The sequence below is a fragment of the Pinus tabuliformis genome, chromosome 7 (genome assembly GCF_031772625.1).
Source record: "Pinus tabuliformis cultivar Carrire ecotype Pingquan chromosome 7, CPIR1, whole genome shotgun sequence".
Taxonomy (NCBI): domain Eukaryota; kingdom Viridiplantae; phylum Streptophyta; class Pinopsida; order Pinales; family Pinaceae; genus Pinus; species Pinus tabuliformis.
In genome coordinates this window covers 1350066279-1350088974 of record NC_142293.1, presented here as the reverse complement: position 1 = coordinate 1350088974, position 22696 = coordinate 1350066279, and positions in this window count along the sequence as shown.

Here is a 22696-nt window from a genome sequence, read left to right as displayed (position 1 = left end):
GCGCCATAAAGGAAAAAGCCAATAAACCCCAAATCTAAGTCACCTAACACGGGGATTCAGGATTTGATGGATACAAGGATTTGAGTGTCGGATACGGACACGTTGATCCCCCGAAACAGGACACGTTCGGATACGTTATATATTATTTTATTAAAAAGATATATATATATTAAAATTTAAAAATTAGATATATATATATATATATATATATATATATTTCAAACATAGATCTTCATCTAGATGTAAGTTTTACAAAGTAGCATTATGCATACAAATACAATTGTGACATAAATGATAAATCATAATACATATTCAATTCATCAATGATCCAATAAGAGAAAGACAAGATAGTAAGATAAAGATATTGTAGTTTTCTCATTAAGTCATCAAAATCAAAAAGTGTTACATAGGTAGTGCAATGCCAATGGCAAATAGAAATAGCAAATACAAAACAACTACAAGTATACAAGCCTCAAGGCAATAGATAGCTCATGACTCATGAGTCATCAATCATCATAGTCATCATCAAAATCAGCATCACTGTCCTCATCATCATGGTCACCACTGCTCTCCTCTACTGCATCCTCCTCCCCTATATCCAAAGTCATCTCTGCATCTGCCGGTGTGGAGGATGACCCCTCTACAGTATCACCATCATCAAATGTGATAGGCTCTAGCACTGGATCATTGAGATCGAAATTGGCCAATGCCAACTCAACACTGATGTCCAAACCCATATCATCAGGAAAGACATCCCACATCTTTGTCTTTCCCTTCAACAACTCATCCCTCTGTCTGTAAATAAGACAAAGATTGGTGTGCACATACACCATTGTCTCTGCCCTGGACTGCTCAAACCTGCTCTTCTTGACACTATACAAATTCCCATATGTGCTCCAATTCCTCTAGCAAGAAGAGAATGAAGTCACCTGAGAGAAGAGCCTCATGGCTAACTGTTGTAGAGGAGGGCTTGTTGCCCTGTGATTTGCCCACCACGAATAGGGCTTCTTAGCCCCCCTATCTCTAATCAGATCATATCCTGCAAATCGAACAGTGCCAGTGAAAAACTCTACAAAAGCATCCTCCACCTCATCAAGGGATGCTCTATCTTGAATGCATCTTTCCTCCCCTATGAGATTTCAACATCCATGTGAGGAGGGAATCTACAGGAAGGTCCAGCATTCATCCACTCATGGTTGTAGTATTTTGGGTTCAATGAGTGAGCCAAACAATGTAAAGGTGTGCAATTCTTGTCCCATTTGCTGACAATAATATCATGTATAGTGGAGAAGAATGCCTCTGATGATGTCTCATACTCGAGGCACTCACTCTATAAAATGATGCTCCTCACAGACTCAATCATGGAATCCCATGCCTCATAAACCTCACCTAGGATGGGTTGGTCTGTAATTGCAAATCGAAGCAAAGAAATGATAGGGTCCATGATCTAACTAAGTAGATCTACCCTCTCCCACCAAACATCATCTAACACTGTGTCCTTCACTCTTTTAGAGGCTACTTGATCTGTCTTTCTCCAAAAAGACCAAAACTCCGAAATAACCATGGCCCCAAGAGCGGTCTTGACCTCCCTCAAGCTCTTCAACATGATGAATGAAGAGGTTGTTAAAATTGGCAACTAGGGCCAAACTCCATGTGAGTTATCTTATTTATGGCAACTGATATTTTTCTTGGATCTCTCTCATTGAGAGGTGTAGGATTGATCTAAAGATCATCTGATTTCAATAAGTATTCATGGAGTTATGAATTTATTTGTGTTATGGAACAATTCGTCAAGGTCAGCCAACAACCAAATAAACCCCACATGTGCTCAACGTTTTAGTATAAAAGGAGATGACTTGAGAGTCATTTCACACACACTTCTATCTTGATTTCTCTCCACTTGTCTTGGGTTTTAGTGGAAGAGAAATCTAGGAGTGGAAACCCTAGACGTTGGAGGAAAAGAGGTTGCCCTAGCCGCAGCAAAGAAGGCAGGCCAGCGAAGCGATGGAAGGGTTCTATGCGTTGACCTAAAGGAACTAAAGGAAGGGCCCTAAACAATGTCCTAAGGCAGCCCTAAACGTTGTCCTAAAGGCAACCCTAACGCAGTCCTAAGGCAGCCCTAAACGTTGTCCTAAAGGCAGCCCTAACGCAGTCCAAGAAGGTAGCCCTAACGCTATCCTAAGGCAGCCCTAACCTACGCTATCTCAAGGGTATCCTAGCCGTTGTTAAGATGAAGATAGACGTTGTCCTAAACATACCAATGGTGCCCCAACTGCAGGCATATGGTGCCCTAGACGTAGGCCTAATGCGGCTGAAAGGGGGGATTGTTTTAAGGCCTAATACAAGGCACCGAGCTGCTGAAAGGAGGCCAATGGTAGGCCAAGTTGAAGAAGGGTTGTTTGGGGTAGCGAAAAAGTGGGTTGTAGGTGACAGCGTGGGACTGTGGTAGGCCGCAGTCCTAACCACCTCAAAACAGGGACGGCATGGAGAGTTTGAGGGCTCAAACATGCCCAGGACAGTAGTGCTAGTAAATGGAACAGTTGGGCTACATGGTGTTGTTAAGACGCAAGGGGACAGCAGCAAGGTATATCATGACTGTTAGGGACAGCAGTTACAGCGATATATATAGGCAGCAGTGGCAAGGGACAGTTGCATAGTAAATGGGACAGCAAAGGAGTGCTAAGGCAAACATGGGACATCAGCAAGCATAGAAAGCATGGCAAGCACGGTGCTGCAAGCACGGTGCTGCAAGCACATGAGACATGTATGTCAACATGGTTCAGCACACCACATGGGACAGCAGTGCAGCGTAAGGTGCAGTAGTATGATGTGTACACCATGGTCATGAGGTCCAGCATTGTGATGATGGGTGCAGCATGGTGCAGCACGGTGAGGTGCAGCATGATGACGAGATGCAGCACAATCATAGGTGGAGTCACCTTGGAGAATCAGTTGAAGCAGCATTTCTTCAACTGATCTCATGTGTCATCTTCTTAGAGATGATCTATGCTCTTATCTAGATAAGTCAAAGTATTGACTTATGTTGTAAATGTACTATCTCTCTCTCTCTGTGCTGAACTATTGAAGAACATATAAGAAGAATTGATCAAGGGTTTCCCCACATTGGGGTTTGTCCCTAGCTAGCGCCACATCTTGTGTCCTCTTGTCTTGGCTTGTCTTCTGTGATTTATGTTTATGTTCTATCTGCAGTTTACTTTAATGTTGATGTGATTGCTAATCTAGAAAAGATATTGAGCTAACTGTGAAAATTGAAATAAATTGCTCTAAGCATAGAACATACCTAAAATTAACAAAGGCAAACCATGTATCCGCAATCTTCAAGAATGATAAATTGTTGTACTCCTTGCAGATAGTGAGGGCATTTGTATGATTTTGTACAAAGTTACGGATATGCCTTGCATCCTCAATAATGATACCAATCCAAAGCACATTAGAAGCAATAGATTTCAGTGCTAAGCTCAATGAATGGACAATGCAAGGTGTCCAAAACACTTATGGATATTTAGCTTCCACAATCATGCCAGCAACCTTGCAAACAAGTGCATTACCTGTAATGATTTGCACACAAGAATCAACACCTACATCTTCAATAACTTTAATAAACAACTCACCCATATATTGTGCATCCTCGTATTGTCTAAGTGCATCCACTGATTTCAAGAAAATTGGACCGTTCAAGGAAGACACCATGAAGTTGATGAATGGGTGTCGTGCTGGATCTGTGCATCCATCAGAAACAATGCTAACCCTAGATGTTGGCCATGATGCTTTAATAGGCTCAAGCATTTTTTCCACCTCTTTTTTTGCCTTCGTCAACAATGTGGTTCTAAGCTTCTCTGACCCAGGAGGCACATACCGTGATGGAACCCCTTGAGTTAGAGCTCGACTCATCTCAATAAATAGAGGTGAGCATGCAACATTAAAGGATATGAAGTTTTGATAGGAAAAAAAGGCAATGGTGAGATCAAGATCTTCACGTTTCTCCTTCTGAAAAATCTTGTCCATTGGACCAAGTGAAATTGCCTTTCTTTTTGCTGCTTGTCCCCCACTAGAACTCTCAAATGGGAATTTGTTGCTGCTTTTCCTCAAGAATGGAAGGGGGTCATCATTCTTGGGTTTTTTTTATGTTGCAGCGAAATTTTCCATACCAACATTGGACTCTCTTTCCATTTCTTTCCTCTTTGGTAAAGGCACCTTTGTACAAGTTCCAATTCCACAACCTGGTAAAGCCAACAAATGACCTTTCACACGGAAATATGTGCTCGTGAAAGTATTGTGGCAATAGTTGCATTTCCAACTCACATTGCCTCCTCCCTTCACCTTGTTGCTTGGCCCTTGCTCTCTTGTGACATATTTTCACAAGGGATATTTGTTACTCTGAGGAGGAAGTCTTCCCTCAACATTTGAAGTTGTTGTTGCAGCCCCACTTGCAATAGAGGGAACATGTGTAGCATTCCCTAATGAAATTGGGAGAGGAGGGGCATCTCCAATGGAGACATTCTTCCCCTTCCTTTTCCCCTTCCCTGTTGCCCTTGATTGAGCCATAAATGCTGTAAAAAAAAAAAGCCAAAAATGCACAAATTTGTAAAAGAAATGCACATGCAAACTGCTGTAGTAAAAATGCAAAAAATAGAGAGAAAATGCACTTACCTGTTGCTTGAATCTCCTTGAAAATGTTCCCACACCCTTTGCTCCTTGCTCCAAAACACCCACAGCAAACTAAACAACTCAATGTGAAAATAGAATGGAGAAAATTGCCTTTATAACGTCGCGTGGGTTTCTAATTTCCGGATTCAAATTCAAAAATCGGGACATGTCGTGTCCCGATTTTCAGACTCAAATCCGCCTGAATCGTGTCCGATTTGCCAGATTCGAGACATGACAGGCCTAGTGGATGAATCTAGTTTCATAGCCCCAAATTGTATTTTTTGAATGGAAAATTTAGAGAAATTAATTTATTGTCTCTCTAGAGCTTTGGAAGCAATTTTCCCAATTTTCTCGAGGATAGTAGAAAAAACAGAAATTTGTTTTCATAGACCTGGAAATTGTCTTCATATAGATAAAAATTGATCTACAATTTATTTTCTACTCAGTGATGTATTTGAATCTCTAGCTAGGATGGACGCCAGAGCAAATAGTGACAAATTTCCAGTTGTCTTCATATAGCTAGAATTTATCTTCAATTAGCGAAAACTTTTTATATATTATACTTTTCCATTATCAGGGCATATTCCAGATAACAATTTTACAAAAAAAATATTTCCCTGAAGGAGATGGAATGTAAAAAGCTAAGTTACCAGGATTCGGATACGGATACGGATCCGGATCCGGATCCGCTAGTTTTTTGAAAATCTAAGATCCGGATACGGCAAGGATACGTCACGTACAATCAATATATATATATATATATATATATATTTAAACTTTTAAAAAACACCTTAAAGCTAAAAAATCAAATACTCCATGAAACCATCAAACATTTTTAGAACATTGAATGATAAAATCATAAATATGAAGATTAAAACATTGAAATGGTGCATCGTCCCTCATACAAAGTAACAAAAAGGTCCAAGGATCATGATTCATAATATCATGAATGATAATAGTAAATACATTTACATATCCTCAAATGGATCTATATCTTCTGCATATTGCAACTCTACATCATGAATAGATGATGGGGGTCCTGGAATGTAGGAAGTTGCATCAGTAGGCTGGACTAGTGGTGGAACAATATCCTCAAGTAGGTTGAGGTGAGTCATGGCATTCAGTGTCAGGTTCAAGTCAGAGATCTCAGGCTCCACATCCCACATCCTGCTCGGACCTTTTTTATACTCTGGTTCAACATGTGATAGAAGACGGAGGTTGGAATGAACATAAACAAGGTCCTCAGCCTTTGCCGCTCCCAACCTGTTTCGCTTCACTGAATGGATGAAGCCATATGTACTTCAATTCCTCTCAGCTGATGAGGAACTAGCAACCTGTGATAACAACCTAGTGGCTAGAGTAGATAGATGAATGCTATCCCCACCATGGAAGCCCCACCAAGTAATAGGAGCAAGATGTCCTCGATCATCCATAGCTACTGGATCTGAAAAGCTACCAGTAGACTGTACAAACCCTCCAAATTCTTGGCGGACTTCCATTGCAACTCCCATATCTCTATAAATTTTCTTCAAGGCTGTCTTGTATCCTTGTACCACTTCAGAATCTTTGTTTGGTGCTGCTCTACCAGGTAAAGACAAAATTTTAGAATGATAGTATTTAGGGTGCAATGCATATGCCAGAAGGTGTAATGGCGTGGTCATTTTGTTCCACCTTTCTGTAACTATGTCCTTCACTAAATAATAGAATGTTTCATGAGGGTCATTTTCACTTGCCCTGATAATTTCCCTTATCCTCTCCAACATACTATCAATGTTTTCATAAACTTCCCCCAAGCAAGGTGTATCTGTATCAAATGCCCTAATCAAGGTCAAGATTGGTTCAGTGGACCGTAGAAGATATTGAACCTTGTCCCACTATGCACCATCAAGAATGATGGACTTGATTTTTTGCCCTCTATCAGAAGTGGAAGTCCTCCATGATTCCCAAAGAGGGTCAATGACCATTGCTTGTAGTGCTTGTCTCACCTCCACAAGTCTCTTTATGACAAGAGTGTGGGAGGCAAAACGAGTTTCAGCAACCTATAAGTTTCAAAAGGCCAAATCTCAAATGAGAAACCATATATAAATTTGTAATTAAAAATAAGAATTTCATTATTTCTAATACAAATAGTATTGATTAAAAAAATTACCTTCAGTAGCTCCAACTTTTCAAAACCCCGATAAATGGCTTGGGACATTGAATGATTTGTTATGAACATTTGGATTTCTTTTGATGCTACATATATTTCATTAATCCATTCAATCTCACCAATCTTGGCAAGCATCAGGTTCAATGAATGGATTGCAAATGGAGTCCAAAAGATGTGGTCATATTGACCCTCCACAATCAAACCTGCAGCTTTACAAACCTGTGCGTTGTCCGTAATGACTTGGACAACATTATGTGGCCCCACACTTTCTATTGCATCAATAAGAATTGTGGATATGAAAGATGCATCTTTCTCTATTTCACTGCAATCAACAGCCTTCAAAAACATTGCCCCTTGGGGGCATACTACAACAACATTAATTAATGGGCGGTTTCTTTGGTCTCTCCATCCATCAGAAATGATGGACACCCCTGTTTCTGCCCATGTATCCCGGATTGCCTGTAGCTGTCTATCCACGGATTGCCTTTCTGATGCCAACAAGGTAGTGCGGACCTTTTCATATCCAGGGCTTTTGTACCTCTTTGGCGCTTCATTAACTGCCTTAATCATTTGTTGCCAGTAAGGGGAACGCACCAAATTGAATGCTAACCCATTTGCATAGATGCAACGAGCTACATGTTCATCAGCGATGTCTCTACCTTGATTATTGAAACACGCTTCAAGAGGGCCTAGAGTGGCCCTTTTATTAGATGTAGCAGCAAGCCTAGATGGCAATGGAGCCCTAGTTGTAGAACTTTGCATAGGGTGTTTTCCCTTAGCAAGTTTCCTATCAGCAGCTTCTTGCAAAGATGCATACAATTTCATTTTTCCAGGACTCAAACCTTGGCCAGGTTTGCCATTTGCATCTTTTGGCCCGGTGCATACTTGCACCCCTGTGTTAGTTTGACCGGTGAGATGGGCCTTCACTCTAGTATATGAGCCATTTTTTATATCTTGGCATTCATTGCACTTCCATTTAAATGAACCACCTCCGGGATTTTTTCCAATAATCTCCACATACTGCCACAGAGGAGATTTTGGGTCTGTTTTGATGATTTCCCCTTCACCATGCTCATGTTGTGAATCTTGTGATGGTTCCATTATGATAATGGTATAGACTCTATTGGTTACTTGCAACTGCATTTAAAAATCAAATTATAATATATTAATATTATCCATAAACAATTAAAAATTAAATTGTAAATACATTAAAAAAAAATAAATTTAAATTTTAAATACATTTTAAAAATTTAAATAACATGATGGCTTAAAATTTTAAATAACATATATTAAATATTAATATAACTGTTATTATTATGTTATATAACATATAAATATAAATATTAAATAAATTAATAATAAATATACGAATATAATATATATAACTGTGATATTAATATATATTATAACTGTTATTAAACATTAATTATTTAATATATTAAACATTAAAGTTTAAACAGCAAATAACATACATTAAATATTAATATAACTGTTTATTATGTTATATAACATATATATATATAAATATTAAATAATAAATATACGAACGTCGAATATATTATATAACTGTAACTGTTATTAAACAATAAACATTAATATAATACATATATTAACCGTGCACTACGCTATGGTTTATAACTGACAACAATAATGTATTAAAATTTAATTACCTGTTAACGCTTAAACCCTCGGCGCTTCTAAAACTTTTGCGGGCGTGAATAGTGCTGCCCGACTGTGTTAACACCGCGTGCAGGGGAACCGGCGGCCTGACCAGAGTGAATGGTGCTGCGTGCAGTGGGGCCGGAGGTAAGCCCGCAACCAAAAATTCCTGTGCAGGAGGGGCCGGCGGTCGGAACGAATCAGTGTGTGCAGGAATGGCGACAAAAGAAAAGAGTCGAGTCGGACAAAAGAAAGGTTATAATATATGCGGGACCACAAAAACCTAAAAAATATCTGCCTTTTTAACTTTTTCGGCCACCTATCACCGCTTCCGGCAGCCACCGGCGGGATCCGTATCCTGTAAAGGCTAGCCGTTTCCAAAATCCGCGTCTTTAAAAAATACGTATTTTTCACCGTATTTTGGAGTATCCGGATCCGGATCCGGTTCAGATCCGTGGATCCGGCAATACTCCACCTGCCTGTGCCAGATCCGATAACATAGGTAAAAAGTCCATATTCATTGGGCTAGGGCAAAATTTTGGTTTTCTTCCCTCTGCTATGTATCAGCTAGGTTGTAATTTTTCCCATTTTCTTGTTTTCTTGTAATACCCTGTGTTTGCATGCTTCCTATAATTTCGAAGTTGTTGTTTCTGGAACATGTACCTGCTCCAGATATTTTTGTCTTACTAACATCTCATGCAACACAGCTTTACTCTAGTTTATGAAACATTTACCTATTTCAGATTCTTTTGTCAAACTAGTGTTTCATGCTAGTTTGTGTGACAGCACCCTTCCCCCCTCAAACTCACTTCTAAAGTATACTCTGAAAGGGGAAAATCTGAAACCACAATTGAAAGCGCACTTCCAGATCACTCCCTCAAAGGAGCATTTTTTGGGAGCACACTCCCAAGCCATTTGAGACACTCTATGCCACAATGAAGAACACCTTTCCCAAACAAGCTTGCAACATGCTCCCTGGACCTTTAAAAGCATTCTGTGAGTGCTCCCTCAAAAATTCGTGATGAAATGAATTTTTTTTGTGGGTGCTTGTGGGAATTGTTACCCACCCAAAGTGGGTAACCCATGGGAGAATTTTTTTCTCCTCATTTGACAGCCAAGCAGCCAACAGCCTTATGATGGCCCATAGATAGCTTTTCATTAGAGCTCTCCACTTATGCTCCCATCAGCTCCCTGTCCCATCTAACATACTTCTTGAAGGAAGGTGGGTCATTTGTCGGAAGGTACACTAACCATTCCCAAAGGTAATCATGTGCTTTCATTTAGTGTTTTAGGAATACTAATATCGATCACAAGCCAAGTTGGAAGATTTATAGCTCTTGATTGTACCCTAGTCCCACACCTCACCTAGGAGGTTATCCTTCGCCCTAGTCCAATGTGACCTCCCCTAAGGTCCTCTCTTTAGGAGGGGCACTAATAGGAGGCACTTATTGAAGTAGTATCCCCAAGGTAATCCATACTTACCACATGCCATATTTCCCTTATTATCCACATCCATTCTTTGGGTTGACTGTCATTCGTCATTGGGATTGGCATCCTTTATTCTCATCTCTGAGTCGAGGCCCAAAATTTTTCCCCAAGAGGTTGATGCAGCTAAACGAATGTTAAAAGCATATGAGGTGCAATTACAAAAAAGAAAAATACAAAAGATGGTTGGAACATAGAAAGCACATGGGAAGAACCCTAGCACGAGCTCTACCCCCCTCATTAACCATCACCTAGTTACTCAGCATTTCATGCCACATCACAAACGAACTCTTGAATGTCCCAACCTAGAGGAGCAAGAAATTGCTACATCTTCAAGGGGTATTGGAAAAGCATAAAGCAAGCTTGGTCCCCTAAACTATGTGAGAAAGAAAGATAAATCATTAAAGTAAAGGGCACACCAGAGGGGTGGAAAAACTAGGTCAAGGATAGGCATAACTCATGCCTCCACGATTCCTCCCTCTTCTCATTATAACACTTAGAGATGTTGGAACCCCTTCAGCTGATTCCATGGCTATGGCCATCTTTCTTGAAGGTTTTCCCACTCTATTAGCATCATTATCACATGCACATCTGGATTGATGGGTCTACCTATGACATGTAATTCCCTTTGGGGTCTCGAAGCACCTAATAGGGTTGAAGATATAATCATCCTAACACAAGTGTGGTAACTTGCTTACAAATCCTAAGCTAGAAAGATATTGGAAGGCAAGGTTTGTGTGAACTATTCTTGTGCTCCTAACATTAAATATGGTTCACAATGATACTATAATGGTTTTTGTCCCTTATGATATTAATCTCACATGATCATAAGGGTGTGTTTTGTTGAGAAATCTAGGGCAACTAGATTAGGGATGATTTCTCTTTACTTTGATAATTGCTTGTGATGTTCTTTACTTTAACTTGATGTACTTATGATTTGCTTCTTCTTATTTTGATTATTATAGTGTTCTTATCATCAAACAGCGACCCAAACATGAAGATCAATAAAACAAATGGACACAAGATGTATGTTGCTAGTCAGGGCCAAAACCTCTTTTAGAGAGGAAAACCCACAAGAAATTATTCTCTTCTTATAGAATCTTCAAATGACGAATTCCAAGACCCTTAGACCCAAGATAGAGACCCCTCCAAGACCAAGTCAACCCTCCTTCTTGATGAGCTTACCTTCTCAAAGTCAAAATAAGTCAAACCTTCTTCAACAGCTTCCAACAACCAATTTCGGACCTCCAGCAATAGCTGCAACTTCAACCTTCCAATAATTGTTGCAACTTCGACCCTCCAGTAATTGTTGCAACTTTGCACGTGTGGGATAAAGAGGCTATTTTAGGCTTCCTTTCTTGCTTCGCTTGAGCTGCTTCTTCCTTCTAGGATAATATACCACCAAATAAGCTTTCTCACTTCAAATTTTAGTCCTTCTTGAGAGATCAGAATTTTCGCCCTTGTAGCCGCGGAAACCCTAGCTGTAATTCGCACGTGTGAGGTAATAGAGATAGAAATTTGGCTAGTAGACATTGTTCTTCCTTCTTCTTAGATCCTTCCTCTTCTTTGTCAGTCTTCTTGTCTTTCTTGAGTGCTTCAACGGGCTTGATTGAGTGATACAAATGAGGTTGAATGCTTTGTATATATACCTTTCCTAGGAGCTCAAATAGCTCTAGACAGGGTCGACTAGTCTTCTGCAGGCCGACTTCGTCTTGGAGAGATATTTTGACACATATAACTCAAAAATTATTTCCTCAACTTGTTACAAGATGCCCAATGGAGTCTTTCACATATGACAATGACTCTTTTGACTTCTTGACTTTATAACCAAACCCAAAAGCATACAATGGGTGATTTGACCTACTAACCACACTTTGTCAATAGTCCAAGAAGCAAGAGTAAAAGCAGCGAACAAATTTTTTTAAGATCAAAGCCATCATTCAGCTTCCCGTTTTATCATTGTAAACCCAATTTCTGCAAAATTATTGTAAATGATTCCAGTATGACTATGAAGCAATGTAACAACACCTAGGTAAGCCTATGATTTTTGTCAAAAGATTTCATCCTAGGGAGTTTTTTAACCTCGAATTATTTGTGTTTGTAAACACACATAATCGGCAGAGTTTTTCTCCCAGATAATACCCCAAAGCTAGAGTGGAATCTGTTGACAAGGTTGTTGGACAGTTAGCATTGTCTAGATGGCCAGTGGCCTAGTGAAGATATCTGCAAGTGTGTTGGCATTGATGTCAACAATCATGCTGGGGAGATGTGTTGGGTAGTTGGCATTGCCTAACTATTGGCAGGAGTGTTGGCATTGATGTCAACCAGACTAGGTTTGATGTTTGTCATAGCAAATGTTGGCAGTGATGGCCTAGAAGGAATCCCATGGTTGTTCGTGGCTCAGAAGGATTCCTATGATAGCTGCAAGCTTTAAGTAGAGAATCATCGTAACAGCATGCTTAGTGGATAAGCCATAAAATGATGATTACAATAATGGCCCAGATGGAAGTCCATGGTAGTTGCAGTGTTCATGTAGAGGATCATCATGGTGGGTGTGATTTTAGTTGTCCAAAGAGTCAATGAGCAGATAAATTTGGAGTCATCTTTCAAGCAACAGAAGGAATCAAAGCCTACATAGGACTCTCTCCATTGGAAAGTGCTCTGGAAGATCTTTCCAACGATATGTGGAAGTCCAAAAATGAACTGCTAGATCAAAAGATATGGTATGTTGAAGTTCAAGGACTTGAAGCCTTAGGAAGGAAAGAATATCGGCATATCGGAGATCAGAATGTCGGAGATCAGCATGTCAGAATATCAGAGGTCAGCGCATCGACATATCAGAAAACAAGATGTCGGAGGTCGGCATACCGGCGCATCAAAATATCGAAGGTCGGTGCATCGGCATATCAAAGAACAAGATGTTGGAGGTCAGCATATCGGCGCATCGAAGTATCGGAGGTCGGCATATTGGCACTTAGGCATATCGAAAGTTCAGGACATTGCGATATCGGAATATTGGAGGTTCAGTAGATCGGAGCAAGCTGTATTGGAGGTTGGATGATATCGAAACCCCATAAATCAGCGTATTGGTGCATCGGCATAGCGGGATATCGAAATATCGGAGGTTCGAGATATCAGAGTATTAGAACTTCTTAGATGAGGTACTTTAAGAAGCTCTAATGTTCAGCAATGCAGATATCCGTTAAAAGCGTCAAGGAATGCCAAAGAAGATTAACAAAGGATTTCAGTGCAAAACCAAAGGTTGACGGGCCCTCTTCTCTCTCCTCTAGCAGGACACATGGCAGCATATGATTGGCTCTGATAAGCTACAGTGGCATCTGACGTCAGCATGACATGGCAGTATGGCAGGACACATGGCAGGCATATTTAACCTTATTGGGTAGTCTAATGGGCCAGAACCGGGTGACACGTGTCACCTCTAAGGAGTCGCCATGTGGAGTGATGACGTCATATCGGAGGTTGAAGATGTCGAAACTCTAGAACTCCAGAACAGTTGGAGTTTGGAAAAGTTTCGATAAAGGGGACTTCTGATATTGGGCTGGCACATGGTCGTGAGAGTTCAAAGAAGCAAAGGCGCAGAGCAGTTAACAAAGGAAGAATGGCCCTCGGCAGGAACAAAATGCCCTAGCACCTTCAGGCTAAGCGACAAATCACAGCTCTCGGTCCTATGATGAGAAATGTTGTGAGGGTTAAATAGAAGGAGCCAAGATGAAATCGGAACTTCACAAAAGTTATGATACAAAGGGGGCTCCAATATGGCATTAAGCCGATGGTCACTGGCTCGATCATATGAGATAGTAAATGCTCTGAGAGCTAAAGATATCAGAATTGAGGAGTATCAAAACATTGCACCATTGTGAGGCAATGATGTGGAATTTCTCTAATAAGACAATACAAAGAGTTAAAGGCGTATGGGTCGGCAGCTGCAAGATTGAATGCAGGAGCAAAGGAGTTGGTCTCAGGATTAATGGCAACTGTCAAAGATCGTTGGGTCAAGGCAGCAAGGACCACAATCTTCAGGAAAGAGTGTTGGGTCTGCCTTGAGGTGAGACAAGCCATCTCTGTGCTCCAATGCAAATCTCAGTGAGTTAGGTAGATGAATGGGCTGCCTACCAAAGAACAAATGCAAATCGGCAGAGTTGGTTCATGGAGTCATATGGATTTGCAGAAAGCACTGAGACAAGGTAACAAGGACAACAGTCCACAGAGAAGCCATCTCGAAGTACAGCCAAGTTGTGTGAAACCATGAATAAGCATGGAGAGCCTCAATGATAGGAGAGTTGTTCACAGAGAGGATTGTGCTTGGTTGGAGTGTGCAGGTGGACTGAGAATTCATTCTCAGTATGGAGAAACTGTCAAGTGCCCATTCTCATGGTTAATGCAATGGTAGAGACCAAGTCAAACGCAACAGCAGAATGGAAGAGCCATGCCAAGGTACACTCGCGTAGTGTGAATACAGGACAGGAGTGGCAACATCGATTAGTGGGCAGCAGAGGAACAAAACCCAGGAGCTCAGATGAGCAAGGTGGGGGAAACAACATTGTTGCTAGAGAGCTAAGTGGAAAAGCTTTGTGTGTGTATGTTGTTGTGTAACACTGACTTAGCCATATCTGCAAAGAAAGGCCGAGAGTGCCTATGCAGAGGTAAGTGACCCCGAGAGAAGCTATGTTGTTAGTAAGGTCAAAGGTGCTTCTGCAGAGAAAGAAGGTCGAGAGCTGACTGTATGCAGTTGAAGAGAAGAGAGCAGAGAGGACTACGTGGCCTAGTTGAGCTGGTGAGTGTTGTGAGTGAAACAACGGGTTGTTGTAGATCATGCAGAGGGCCAAGAACATTAGAGTGTTGCGAGGAGCTGTGATGAATGACTCTTGTTGAGCAGATCAGTGTGCTGCTACAGAGTGAGCAAAGCAAGCAGAGGTGCAGAGAGTGTTGCGTGGGCCGAAGGCTGTGAAGAGAGCAGAGCTGACATCAGGCAGAGTGGCTGCCAAATTACAGAGAACATTCAATTCCTATTTGAGTGTGGGTTGGAGCCTACATACAGGAAGTTGGTGTTTTCATCTCTAATGGGTGCTTGAGAAGGCTTGGGGGTTGGTGCCTCCTGCAAGCTGGTGCTTGCATAAATCCAAGGATCTACAAATTGGTGCTTGCAAAAAATCCGTGAAGTTGGTGCTTCTGGTAAGCTAGACAGGGATCTACAAAAAGAGGGAGTTGGTGCTTCCTGCTAGTGGGCGCTAGCAAACAATCAAAGGGAATTGGTGCTTCCTGGGAGTGGTGGCTCACAAAAACAAATTGATGTATAAGAGTAGGTGCTCTTATTTTACATCAATAACAACAACAAACTATGGCGGTTTCTTCCCGAAAGGGTTTCCACGTAAAACCTCGTGTCTCATGTGTATGATGCTCATGGTGTGTGCTTGTATGTTGATTTCATATTGCTACCATATTATGTGTTGCTACTAAGTAGATGGATGGTTGCCAAGTTTGAATAAGAAAAGTAAATTGGCATAAAAAAATGAAAATTAGCCTTAATATTGATTCACCCCCTCTCAGTATTAACATTGCTTCCAACAAAGGTGTTAGGTGAATCCTAGTGTTTATTGAGTCTATGTATTTTACATACTATATCATATTTGTGTTGCAAAGGGTCTATGTCCCATCTAATGTGTATTTCCCCTTCTAAAGGTTGACATTGTAATAATTTGATGTAAAAAATATTTTAGTGCATGGTTACTCATAATTAGACACCATGGCTAAATTATTTGAGGGTGGAAGAAATAATCAATCCCCTCTAGAGTCAATTGATTAATTTCCCTAGCAAAATTAAATAAAAATCTTAAGCCAAAAAATCAATTAATTTTGAGTCAAAAAAAAATTGAGAGATTAAATTCTCTCCAGGTGGAAAATAATAAAAAATTCATAGGTCAAAAAGGAATTAATTTTTGGACGTCCTCCACCAAGGAAAAAATGGATTTTTTAAGAAAATTTGACCCCTTGGACCTTGCCAGTTAAATCAAAGTGAATTTTTTGAGGATATTAAACCAAAATATTATTTTTTGAATTAATGAAAAAGGGGTTTTAAGAGAAATTCGAACTTTTTCTCAAAAATAAAAAATCAACAATGGAGATCGAGTTATTTTCAAAGGAAGATCAACGGATAAAATTATTTTGACGAGGATCAAGCCAACTAGTTGTTATTTCCACTTGGAGGGGTTTTTTTCTCTCATTTTCTATATAAGGAAGCTATCAAGCTCCTCATCTCATCTTTGGATGATGTAATTTGTAACGCATGTACCGAGCCTTACTCAACTGGAATTGTATTTCTCATAATATAAAGACTTTGGGGTTTCAATTCATGATGTTCTTCTATCTGCTAATCTGTGGTATGTGCTAGTGACTTTTTTAATGCTCAATATTATATATGCTTCAAATTGTTATTTCATTTTTTGTAAGACGGAACATCTATTGGTACAAGTATATTGCCTTAGGTGTTGGGTTTAGATCTACACCCGTAGATCTAGATATCTCATGATCTAGCAATACATATTTTAAGTTTGAATAGAGATCTACAAGTATGCTAGGCCTTGGTCTCCAAGTTCACAGACTATGGAGAAGAATCAACCGTGTTTGGATTCTGAACTTTCATTTTGCAAGGTACTTTGCAGAAGGGTTTTGGCTGGTGATCCATTTACATACATCATTCATAAAAAAAATATCTCAAAAATTTACTCTCTCTCTTGTGCTATAACGAAATTTACATGTTAATAAGGGCAAAATTTATTTTGTAAATATTTCTAAATAATTTTCTCTAACCCTTGTATTTTAATTCTAACACATTTTAATTTTTGTACAGCATTTGGGGTTTGGGGTTTTAAATTCTTATATATATTGGGTATTTGGGCTCTCCATTTTTTGCATTTTTGCAGGTGATAGCTTAAGGGTTTGAAGCAACAATAGATTTATGGGCTATTCATTGAAGACTAGAAAGTTGATCTAGGCCCTAGAGGGTGAGATCTAGTCATCCAACTCCCAGTAACTCAACATCCAGCTGAAGAAGGAAGTCATGCAGCACTTAGAGGGCAAGTTTTATCATTTTTTGTGAGTCATTCAGGGGTTCAAGTAAATTTTTAGCCTCTTGGAAGCTAGTCGCAACCCATGTGGACCCCTCCTACTCTAGCAGCAGCCTCTAAGGCTTAGTTGCAGGCCCTCTGTTGTCTCTTTTCCCTAGTGGCAGCCCTTTGGGCCTTGGCCACAAGCCTTAGGGCCTTTTTCCCCATCAAGTCGCGGCCCTAATTGGACTTCCAGCATGCCCTAAAGGCCTCATTTCCCTTTGTCACAGCCTCTTGGAGGCTTGCCTTAGACAGCCACAGGCCTTAGAGGCCTTGCAGCCCTAGGTCATAGCCCTAGAAGGCCATCTTGCCCTAGCCGCAAGCCCTATTGGGCATTTTTCCTCCATCATTGGGCATTTTTGGCATATTTGTGGGGTTTTGATATCTAATTTGACACTAATTTTTTGTGGTTGTAGGCCTAGGGTAAGTTTGGCAATTGTTTATAGTTTATTTCTATCATCTTGAGCCATAAATCTTGGTTTTCCTTGCTAACTATTTGTTTTGCAGACATATTAACCTCTTTGGCAAGGTTTTCAAGACCTAGAAGTGCTCAACAATCCATCAACCAGCCATAAGAGCCCTAGCATCAGTCACTAGAGGGTTGATCCACTTAATTCCAATCTAACAAATTGTGTTGCATGTATTTGAAGGAGTTATAGTGCATTGGAAGGTCAACTATCCATCAAACTAGACCTCTAGGCCTAAGGGTTTGCTCTCTTTCCTCATACTCTCCTTACTGTTCTTTGCAGTCAAATCTGAAGCATTCATTTTAACAGTGGGAAAATCTGATATAAACACCTTAAAAAGCTCTAAAACACATTGGCATAAGTCTATAATCATTTCATACTTAATCTCAAGTAATAAGAAAGACTTGTGTCATTGCTCCTAGAATGTTCAAGTGATTTTGGAGGTCTGACATATAATTTTCTGAGTCTGGTAAAATCTGATCTAAACACCTTAAAAAGCTCTAAAACACATTGGCATAAGTCTATAATCATTTCATACTTAATCTCAAGTAATAAGAAAGACTTGTGTCATTGCTCCTAGAATGTTAAAGTGATTAGGTCTGACATATAATTTTCTGAGTCTGATATACATGCTACAGCAGTAAGGAAATACCTTAAGAAGCATTAAAAAGTCATAAGAATTCATTCTCATAGCTTAAGGTGTTCCTATATTTCATTTTGTCCTCATATGCAAGTGAGAAGTGGATTGCTCTTGTAATTCTTGGTGTCTTGTGTTGGGCTAATCAATAAGCATAAAATATCATTGATCATCTTGCTTTTGTTGCATTGCATAGTACACTTCACTTCTATAAGTCACTGTTGGTAATTTCATCTCAAGAAGATTAACTTGACATTGGCATTCTATTGATATCACTTTGTTGCATCTTACTCCTATTGCTTCTAATTGATAAGTGACATAAGGAATTGATTGCTAATTGAATAAAAGCATTATTTTGTTTAACTTCATTGTGATCTAAAGATAATCTTGTGATATCATCTCCTTTGGGTAATATTGTGATCAAAATTGTGATATTGGCAATTGCTAATTGTGTTTTGAAATTATCTTGCTCCATTGGTGTTGTTAATCCTTGGTTTCCAATTTACATATCATATTGCTAAAGGATTCATTTGAGCATTTGTTACATTGAGATTGCTAATCATTGAATAGATCTTGAAGTTATTTATATTTGGGCACTTTGTTGATCTTGTTCCATTAGCACATTGTCTTAGTTGAGATTGTTTCTATAATTGCTCTCTTTAAGTACTTATTTGTGCTCTTGAATTGAACATCATAAACATCTAATTTAACTTGAAGTACTTAAGAGGATCATCTAATAATCTCATTTAAGACATTCACTCATAGCTTGCACTTCATCCTAGGATTAGTTGTGCATTAATTAATTTACCTCCAAGCATAAGGGTGGTTGAAAGGAGATAGGACCACCTTTCTCACCCAACTTGCAAAGTTTAGACCCTCACTTGTGGTTAACACAATGACCTTGCAGTCATCAAGGCCATAGTCCCTACAGCGTCGGAGGCATTTGGGTGGTTAGAACTCTAGGGGAGGTATTGTTAATAAAGCCATAACTTTCTTCCCCTGGGTTTAACTCCACAACCTACATTTGAGACTAACTTCAAAATAGTTGAGAGAAAATTTTCACTTAGAATAGGCATTTAAATCTAAAATTAACCATGAATTTGCATTTCACTTAGTTCTAGGTGTTGCATCTCATATACGATAGATTTCATCCTTACAGCAATTGTTCATCCAGTAACTTGGAAATTAATCTCTATTGTGCAAGTAATTTGACTCCTAAGGCATTGGTCTTTGATTGATAATTTCAATAAATCTAATGAAGTTGTGCTAATATAATTAAACTTGCTAATCATCTTCAACCAAGTTGTTAGGCCATTTAGTTGTGTCTCTCAAATTCAGTGTTTGATCCATAGCGACTACCCCCCTCAGCCTGATGTAGGGAGACAACTTAAATGGAGAGGGTTGGGATCAGAGTGACAACCCCTGCCCTAAGCATTGTCGCACTCACGTGTACAATTTGAGTGACAACATGACCTAAAACAATTTAACCTTAAGCATGAAACTCATGCTGTAAAATAACAATAATAATTTTTCTTTTTCTTTTTACATCAAATACATAAAATTAAGAGTACATAAAATATTATGAAGATCGAGCCTAGTTACATATTTCAACACTCCCTCTTAACTAGGGAGGTATTCATAATATATTGATGGTACGTGGGCATTCTCATATTGAAGAATTCTCATAAGAAGAGTCGGATTGGAAGTCATATCATAAGCTATCTTTCAGCTTATATTAGTGCATCTCATCATATCAACCAACATTGTCATATAGCAAGGTCTTGACTAACAGCTCTATCTCTCCATTATATTAGAGCACAATGTTGGGGAGACAATGATTTATAGACACCTTCATCATTGTCTCTCAAGGCACATACCCCATCCGCATGTTCACAAAGTATGTCCTTTTAGAACCATTCCCCTCTTGGAATTACACATCCTCAAGGAATCTCCTCTTCGACTACTCTTGCCTATTGGATGCCCTACCTCGTTCTCAAAGAGTATCGGTTTTCGAGACTACTTCAAGAAGTATCGGTCGCGGATGCTTACCCAATCCCACATTCTTTCTTCATGATGTGAAGACAAGAATGATGTGTCTATCTCTTCCTCTCAACTAGAGAGGACTTACTCATTCCTTTACATGAAAGGAATATACCCAAGCTCCCTCTTAACTAGGGACTTATTTCCAACAATAGCTATCTATTTCTTCATGGAGATCATGGTACTATCAGCTGCTTGTAGGGCTCCTCTTTCTGCATCATCATGTCATGAATAAACTTCAACTTCTACATTAGGGAGCCATCTTCTTCCATAACTTCTACGTAGGGCTTTGACCATCTTTCTTATCACTTTCCTTCAAAGAAACATAGTGTTGAACCAATTATTGCTAGTCATATCAGTTTTCTTTTATCGGAAAGTGACCTTCTTTGTCATCATCTAGCTATCCTTTCAAGTCATGTTCCTTTAAGAATCATCTATCCAAATTTATGTGTACTAGTTGTAGGTAAATTTCTACAACCTTCTGTCAGTAGCCCTATTTCAATCCAACCAGATGTTTTTCTTTCAAAAATCAAGAGTGAACATCAAACAAGAATTACCTCTTTATGTGGCCCTTCGTCATAACATCTACTTCTACAACATCAACATCCTTGCAAATTGTATGAATCCATCTCCAAGGCATTCACTATCAATGTTTTCCCTCTTCATCATACTTATCAAGGTCTTCATAACTTCTTTCATGAAGATGTCATAGCCAATCCTTCTTAACATTAGTTGTTGATTATCTATATCATCTATGTAGTTGTATTCTTGTTGATTTTGGGTAGCATCGGATGTGCTCTAGCTCCAAAATTTTGTGGAGGGGCTAGAACACAAGAGATCTCCAAGACCCAGAAATCGTTTGCAGAAATTACACCCGGATGAGGAGTTACTAAAATAAGTAATATTTTTAATGGATTCCTAAGTCTAAACTTAGAAAAATAAAAATATTAATGGATATTAATAAGAATATGGGTGAGAAACTTCTAAGTGATGAAGATCAAGTCTAATTTAACCTTAACCGTTGATTAGAGATTAGATCACAGCCATTGATTCATCAACACGAAAAGTATAAGAGGAGGCTTGAGGGTCAGTTGGAGATACACTTGAGAGATCAATCAGTTCGATTTTTCTGGAGCAAGGTTTGCTGACAAAATCGAACAAGTGATCTACTGCAGCAGAAGGGCAGGGATAGTTGAGGTTGGAGGATCTTCTCTAAGACCTCGAATACACAGCAGAGAGAGCCAGAGAGACGCCAGAGGAGGCAGCACAGACCCAGGGAGACTGACGCTGGGCCAGGAAGGACCCACGCATTTCCAGCGCTGGGGTAGAGCCACCCTCTAGCGAAAATCCGAATTCAACCAAGGAGCAGCAGGATCAATCGAGAAGGCTGACGTCAGAACTCCATGAGGCAAAGGAGGCAATGCAGTGCTGACACAGTGTCCCAGTGTGCTCCACGCAGGCCCACGCAACTATTGCGAAGGGGCAGCGCAATTGAAGCTAGGGACAGCCAGTCCAATTGCTGAAACAGAGAGATTTTGTCGAGTGAAGTGAGGTAATCTCACTTTTTACCAATATATTTTTATCTCTGTAACAGGATTGCTAAGAGGGCATCCAGAGTTGTATTCAGAACCACTGCTTAATAATAGAAAACCCTCAGAGCTGTTGCACTGGTTTTCCCACATTGGGTTTTTCCGGGGACGTTTGTCCAAAAATAATGTGTCCCTTGTGTATTTGTCTCGTTCTATTTTCAGTTCATGATTTGTATGTATGTGTAGTCTACAATAGTGTTTTCATCGTTGTTTAATAATTAAATAACTTGTTGAATGTAAAAATAAGTAGGAGATGAGAAACCAGTGATTGCAGTGGGATTTCTGATGTGTAGATTCAGAAATTTTCACATGGTATCAGAGCATTGTAGATCATGGGAGACTGAAGACACCAACCGAGAGATCTAGAGAATCTGTTGCAGAGAGGCAGTTGTCCCGAGTGATAGCATTGTTCCAGAGCCAGAGATGCAGAGGGAGAGTGACGCAATGTAGAAGAGGTGACGCAGAGGCTCACGCAATGCCTGCGTCAGCATTCTGAGCCAAGTGAGGGTAACACAGTAACTGGGGGGATCCCAAGCAATAAATGCGTCATCTGTCTAGGCTAGCGCAGAAGCAGAGAGGGGCAGATCAAGCTCACGCAGAGCCACGTCATCTTTCTAGACCAGGAAGGAGTGACGCAGTGACCAGGAGGAATTGATCTAGCTCACGCAGTGATTGCACAGAGTTAGAGGAGCTCAAATTCTTCAGTGGTCGGGGTTGGGGGAGCAGAGCAGATTTGATCTGAGGAGCTGGTGGGACATTGTTGCTATTAGTGCAGAACAATGTCTGTGGAGACAAAGCCGAGGTAGAGGGAATCATTGCCTTGACGGATTTCTAGCCAAAGAAATCTAGATCCAGATTGCAGCAGCAAAAGAGGATTT